The 6,940-nt window shown below is 42.7% G+C and overlaps 1 pseudogene; it reads left to right on the top strand.

Annotated features, from left to right (window-relative positions):
• The first annotated feature begins 5,614 nt into the window (after nt 1-5,614).
• On the top strand, nt 5,615-6,017 carry LOC122910588 (annotated as a pseudogene).
• Nucleotides 6,018-6,940: the final 923 nt, after the last annotated feature.

Here is a 6,940-nt window from a genome sequence, read left to right on the forward strand (position 1 = left end):
TGCTTCTGTTATACTGATACATGAAAGGGCAAAGGTGGAAGGTTACTCCCCGTTGGCAAAGTTCTGACACCAGACCAGCTGAACTAAGGAGGAGACTCATGAGATTGGCATGGTCAGAGATATCTAGTAGTCCAGACAGAAGTAAATCACAAGAAAGAAAAGAAGAAGTCATAAGACTCATTTCTACAGAAAGGAAGTGGCCAATTCATGGTGGACAATAAATACAGAATGAACAGGGGAGAAACAGAGTGAGAGACCACAACCAGTTTCACTATATGGTTACTTGTTTAAAGGTTTTTTAAAGTTCATATTGGAGGGTACCTGGATGGCTCAGTCAGTTAGGCATCTGCCTTCACTCCGGTCATGATCTTGGGGTCCTGGGATTGAGCACTGTGTCAGGTTCCCTCCTGGGCAGGGAGTCTGCTTCTTCCCCTCCCTCTGCCCCTCTGCCCTGTTCATGCTCTCTCTCTCTCAAATAAATAAATTAAATCTTAATAAGTAAACAAAATCTTATTAATTAATTGATTCATTGATTGATTCATATCAGGACTGAATCCACAATGTGTAAACTTGACACTCCTGAGGGAGGTTGGAGCAGACATTCTCAAGGAAAGCTTGTCTTCAAATGCCTACCCTAAATGTGGTATACGGTGCTTTGGGATAGGGTGCCACCTGGTGGTCAATGGTAAATTTGTTTTCAAGTTGGGGGTCAGTAAGCCAACCAAGTCAAAGGTCTAAACTAGTACTGTCCAATTTATCTGTAAAGCGAGCCACGTATGTGGGAAGTATGTGGAGAACTGAGGACCATGTGGGTGCTAGCATGTGTTAGCAGTTTTTGTAGAAATGGGCAAAGATTGTGGGAAACATTCTTGAGAATAGAGATGATGAGAGATGATTCTTGGTTTGACCCTAGATCCTTCCCACTAGGCCATTCATCTCATCCAAGAATGTTGAATGATCCACAAGCTCCAGGAACTAAGCCTTATTCTGGGTACCCAGATTTTTATTCAGGAATATTTTGGATCACCTCTATTGACCTGAGGTCAGAGTGGGTAATGGATAAAGACTATTTGTGCTGAGCGTACTTAAGTGGAGCCCCAGAGTACTAGTACATATTATTTAACTCCAAGTTTAATGAGGGTCACCTGGGGCACCTGGGTGGCTCTGTTGGTTAAGCAGCTGCCTTTGCCTCAGGTCATGATCCCAGAGTCGGGGGGTCGAGCGCTGCATTGGGCTCCCTGCTCAGTGGAGAGCCTGCTTCTCCCTCTACCTCTGCCACTCCCCCTGCTTGTGCGTGCACTCTCTCTATCAAATAAATACATTAAAAAAAAAAAAAGGTTGCATACCACCAAATGAGCCAGGCAGGCATCCCTCATAACCTCACCTTTTATGGTTCAGCATTCCTAAACACAAAAAGACTTGAAATCATTCACAATCTTGAGATGTACAGGTCTGTACCTGCCTAATGGACTGGGAGTTCCAGAAAGAGATACGACTATACTGAGAGACAGCAGGTTCTGGAAAGGAGAATGCCCACAGGACAGAAACCCTATTTAATTCACCCAGAGAGTGTCTGCATTTGGTTTTTCTTCCATCGGTACCTTCTCTGACATATGTCTGCACAGCTGTCATGCCATAGAAGAAAGTTATATATATCAAGATGTTGATTGTAACATTGAAATAGCAAAAACTTGGAAAATATCTCAGTAATTATGATCCCTATGGAACTCTTTAATATGGCTTGTATGGCCAGGCATCTAGCTTCTCCCTGCCTAATGGACCTCATCTTGTGCTTTGTTCTCTCTGCTCAGGCCACACTGCACATGTGTTCATCCCTCACACCAGTATCCCTCTCACTAAAAGATGGGCTTTTGCATCTGCTCTTCCCTTTACCTTTTTAACTCTTCCCGACTTTCAGATCTCAGTCTCCTCAGGCTGTCCCTGACCTTCTGACAAGGAATCCCTAATCTTTAAGCTTTCCACTCTTACAAATATGTACCCTCAGAGCACTTTTCTCATCCTTCTACCTCTCATTTTTCATGACGTATATTCATATGTATATACACACAACTGTTTTGATTAATGTCAGTAGCCTCCATTGGTGTGTAAGTAGTCAGGGTCTGTGTTCAATTTCATTCTCTATTTCATCAACACCTAACACAATACATTCCATAACTATTTGTTTAATATGTATATCAGTGAATGCAATTCTTATTTGTGGTGATTTTCAAAATACTTAACAACTAATATGGCACGGACCCTTCTCATTCACCACTGGAGATAGCCATTAAATAACCAGCGTAACTACACATGTTAATGTAAGGACCTATTTAGCCAGAGTGACTCCATCTTGGGTAAATAGCCATTTTGTTTTTTGTGCAGTAAACTTAAATTGACCCTCTCCCCCAGAAAAACTTACTTAGAAACAAGTCTGGGAAACCAGTAAAATGTAGTTGGCTAGTTCCTGATAATAGAGCCCAGAATACAAGGACGAGTCAGGCCAGATGGAGACATCTAATCAGTACGAAGTACTGTTTGTAACAGTGAGAAGGTCTTGCCCAAATCGAAGTGACTCCATCTTGGGAAGGATGACAATCTTATTATTCACACTGAAAATGTTAACTGACTAAGCCTTCCCAAAAAGTACTGTTTGTAACAGTTTCTGGTATATAGTAATCTTGAATAACACTTCACCAGACCAGATAAAACTAGCCAATCAACAAGAGACACACAAACCTGGTGGGTTGAAATACTAAAATATGAGTTACAGTTTTACCCAATAATAGGTAGCCTGTAAGATTGGGAGGGGTTGTTCTCTTCGGAGGCGGCCCTGACCAGTCAGTCAGTCAATTTTTGAGCCTATAAGCTGGGGGTGGTCGCTCTCTTCAGAGACTGCCCTGGCTGGTCAGTCTGACTTCTAATGCTTGGCATAGAATAGAGCTTTGCATAACTTTAACTTTGTTTCAGTCTCGTTCCCCTGGCCAGTCAATCTGATTTCTAATACTTGGCATAAAATAAAGCTTTAAATAACTTTCACTTTGTTTCGGTCTCGTTTCATTTAATAACAGACCTAACAGTGAACACCAACTATATATTAATCCTGACTGTATTACAATACCAAGGGTTGGGCACCTGGGTGGCTCAGTGGGTTAAGCCTCTGTCTTCGGCTCAGGTCATGATCTCAGGGTCCTGGGATCGAGGCCCGCATCGGGCTCTCTGCTCAGCAGGGAGCCTGCTTCCCTCCTCTCTCTCTGCCTGCCTCTCTGCCTGCTTGTGATCTCTCTCTGTCAAATAAATAAATAAAATCTTTAAAAAAAAAAAAAAAAAAAACAACACCAAGGGTTCTTTCTTTTTAAGTTTATTTATTTTTTTAGTAATCTCTACACCCAAAGTGGGCTTTGAACTCATGACACCGAGCTCGAGAGTTACAGGCTCTTCCGACTGAGCCAGCCAGGCACCCCCACGATCCTAAGGGTTCTAACATAAACTTATTGCTTTCATTCTGACCTATTACAGCATTTACATGGGACTGTAAATAATTAAACAATAAATTTAAAACCAAAATTTCAAAATCAGAATCAAATCAGATCAGATAAAAAATCAAATCAGATCTAGATCTACGTGCTGAGTTTGAATTAGATACTGAATCATTTAGGTTTACTATCAGCTACATATAATAGAAAATCCAAATTAGGGGCAGCTGGGTGGCTCAGTCAGTAAAGCACCTGCCTTTGGCTCAGGTCACGACCCCAGGGTCCTGGGATTGATCCCCACATCAGGCTCCCTGGTTAGCAGTGAGTCTGTTTCTCCTTCTCCCTCTGCCTGCCACTCCCCCTGCTTGTGCTCTCTCTCTCTGTCAAATAAATAAAATCTTTAAAAAAGAAAGAAAGGAAGGAAGGAAAGAAGAGAGAGAGAGGAAGGAAGAAAGGAAGAAAGAAAGAAAATCAATCCAAGTTAACGATGAATAAGTCTTGGGGTGCCTGGCTAGCTCAGTCAGAAGAGACTGGATCTGAAGAGACTAGTCAGAAGAGACTAGCTCAGTCAGAAGAGACTGTGAGTCTGGATCTCAGTGTTGTGAGTTTGAACCCCACACTGTAGAAATTATTTTTAAAAATAAGCTTTAAAAAAATGAGTAAGTCTTACATGCAATAGGGTTTCATCATCACACATATACATATATTCACAAATCCAGCCTGGAATTAGTATGGAGACTTCAAGATATCATCAGGAACACAGGTTCTTCAAGCTTTCTGCCCCTGCCTCACTGGAACATTTGTCTTCATGGTCTAAGATGGCTGTGGGTGTTCCAGCATTCACGTTTACATTCTAGACAGCAGAATGGAATACTAATGTGAAAAGCAAAGAGAGGAAAAGACATGTATTAACCTTTTAAAGCAGTTTTCCAAAAACTGCCATATGATTTTAATTCCTTGCATCTCACTGGCAAGAATTTAGCCATGTAGCTACACCTAGCTGCATGGGAGACTGGAAAAATGGGAGCATTTGATCTAGGCAGTTATGTGACAAGCTAAAATCAGAGATTGTAGGACTTTGGAAGATGAAGACAAGTTGGGGTAGGTGGCTAACAGTCTCTACTTCAGACAGTTTCATATATTATACTATTTTTTTTAATGGGAGGGAATGCATAGAAATTTAAGAAACTGGTTTAAGGTGTGGTTGGAAAGGGGTAGAAAGAAGAGGAGAATGGAAATAGAGTAATACAGATGAGGATGGAGTTATATTTCTTTTTTTTTAAAGATTTTATTTATTTATTTGACAGAGGGAGAGAGAGATCACAAGTAAGCAGTGCAGCAGGCAGAGAAAGGGAGAAGCAGGCTCCCCACTGAGCAGAGAGCCCGATGCGGGGCTCAATTCCAGGACTCTGAGATCATGACCTGAGCCAAAGGCAGAGGCTTAACCCACTGAGCCACCCAGATGCACCTTCTTTTATTTTTTTAATATTTTATTTATTTATTTGACAGAGAGAGAGAGATCACAAGTAAGCAGAGCAGAAGGCAGAGGAAGAAGGAGAAGCAGGCTCCCCATGGAGCTTCCCCAGACCACACGGTTTTGGGTTTGAATTGACCAATCCAGCCTTAGCCCAGAATCCCCAACACCCTCCCTACCCATGGAGAATGATAAAGGCATGTGACCCAGGTCCTCTCCCTCTCTGCCTGCACCTGCCTTGACCTTCTCAAGTGCTCAAGTGGCCCCTTGCCCTATGCTGTGTACTTCCTCCAGATCTTGTGAGTAATAATCCTCTCTTTCAATTTCCCTTCTAATCTTTTGTTGAACCATGGCAACACTGACATCTTGCATTTCTTCAGCAAATATTAATTTAACAAAATTATAACGAAAACATATTCTGGACTTCTAGAATAAGGAAAGGAAACTAAGAAATTGGAGGTATAGTGCAAGAAACCACAGTGGAAGGGAAGATTTCCACAAGCAACATTAAGACATTGTAGACCCATTCACCAGTGAAACCAGTGAAGATTTTGTTAAAAAGCAAGCAAAAAATCAGTGTTTGTCTTTCCTCACCACTGCCACCGAGTCTCTGGGGGGTGGAGGCTCAGGTGTGTTCCAGATTGGACTCCACCAGTAACCCACTGCCATGGCTGAGGAAGGCATGGCGGCTGGCAGTGGAATGGGTGTTGGGACTCTGCTTTGCAAAAGGTGTAGAAGACCATCCTCCTCCACAACAGCCTAGCACGTGGAATTCACTAAGCAGCCAAAGCTTTAGACAAGCTCCAAGCCAACATTTGTGTATTTGCATCCAGCTGCGATAACGCTATGTCTGTCAGCTTGGTGGAGGCCTTTGGTGCTAAACACCAAATCAATCTCATTAAGGCCAATGACAACAAGAGCCTAGGGGGGTGGGTAGATGGGTAGGCCTCCACAAAGTTGACAAAGAGGGGAAAACCCCACAAAGTGGTTCATTGGAGTTGTATGGTGCTTATGGCAAAGAGTCTCAGACCAAGGATGTCTTCAAGGAATACTTCACGTGCTCAAAATGAACAAATAAAAAACTTGCTCTTGTTGAAAAAGAAAAAAACAAAATCATTTAAAATCTCTAGAAATGGGGCACCTGGGTGGCTCAGTCGGTGAAGTGTCTGCCTTCGGCTCAGGTCATGGTGTCAGGGTCCCGAGATCGAGTTCCATGTTGGGCTCCCTGCTCAGTGGGGGAGCCTGCTTCTCCCTCTCCTCCCTGCTTGTGCTGTCTGTCACTATCTCTGTCTCTCTCAAATAAATTTTTAAAATCTTAAAATAGGGGCGCCTGGGTGGCTCAGTGGGTTAAGCCGCTGCCTTCGGCTCGGGTCATGGTCTCAGGGTCCTGGGATCGAGTCCCGCATCGGGCTCTCTGCTCAGCAGGGAGCCTGCTTCCCTCTCTCTCTCTGCCTGCCTCTCCATCTACTTGTGATTTCTCTCTGTCAAATAAATAAATAAAATCTTTAAAAAAAAGTAATAAAATAAAATCTTAAAATAAATAAAATAAAAATAAAATCTCTAGAAATGGTCCCTAGGATGTATAGCCTATTAAAAAAAAAAACTTACTAGAAAGAAAAAAAGAAAGAAATTAATTTACTAAAACAAAACAAAACAAAAACTACTAAAATTCAGTACAACTACTAAGAGTCTATGGTATTTAAGCTGAGACCTGCTCCTCCTTACCCCACTCCCACTCAGCAAGATGAACACTCAGGACCAGTACAGCCAAGAAAGAACACAGCACTCCCTCTCCCCCCAGTTGGAGGCCTATTTTCTACACGCAGCAGGATCAACATTTCTGTGTGGTCCCCCTCCATCTTTTGTGGAGGCTTACTTCTTGTGAGTGTCACTGAGAAATGAGGGCTCCTTTCTTCTGCCCAGTTCTCACTCACAGGACTGACCCTGGATGTGGTGCCTCTGGGAGTCCACAGCTCTGATTGTCCTCACCTCT

The sequence above is a fragment of the Neovison vison genome, chromosome 6, assembly GCF_020171115.1.
Source record: "Neovison vison isolate M4711 chromosome 6, ASM_NN_V1, whole genome shotgun sequence".
NCBI classification, from domain to species: domain Eukaryota; kingdom Metazoa; phylum Chordata; class Mammalia; order Carnivora; family Mustelidae; genus Neogale; species Neogale vison.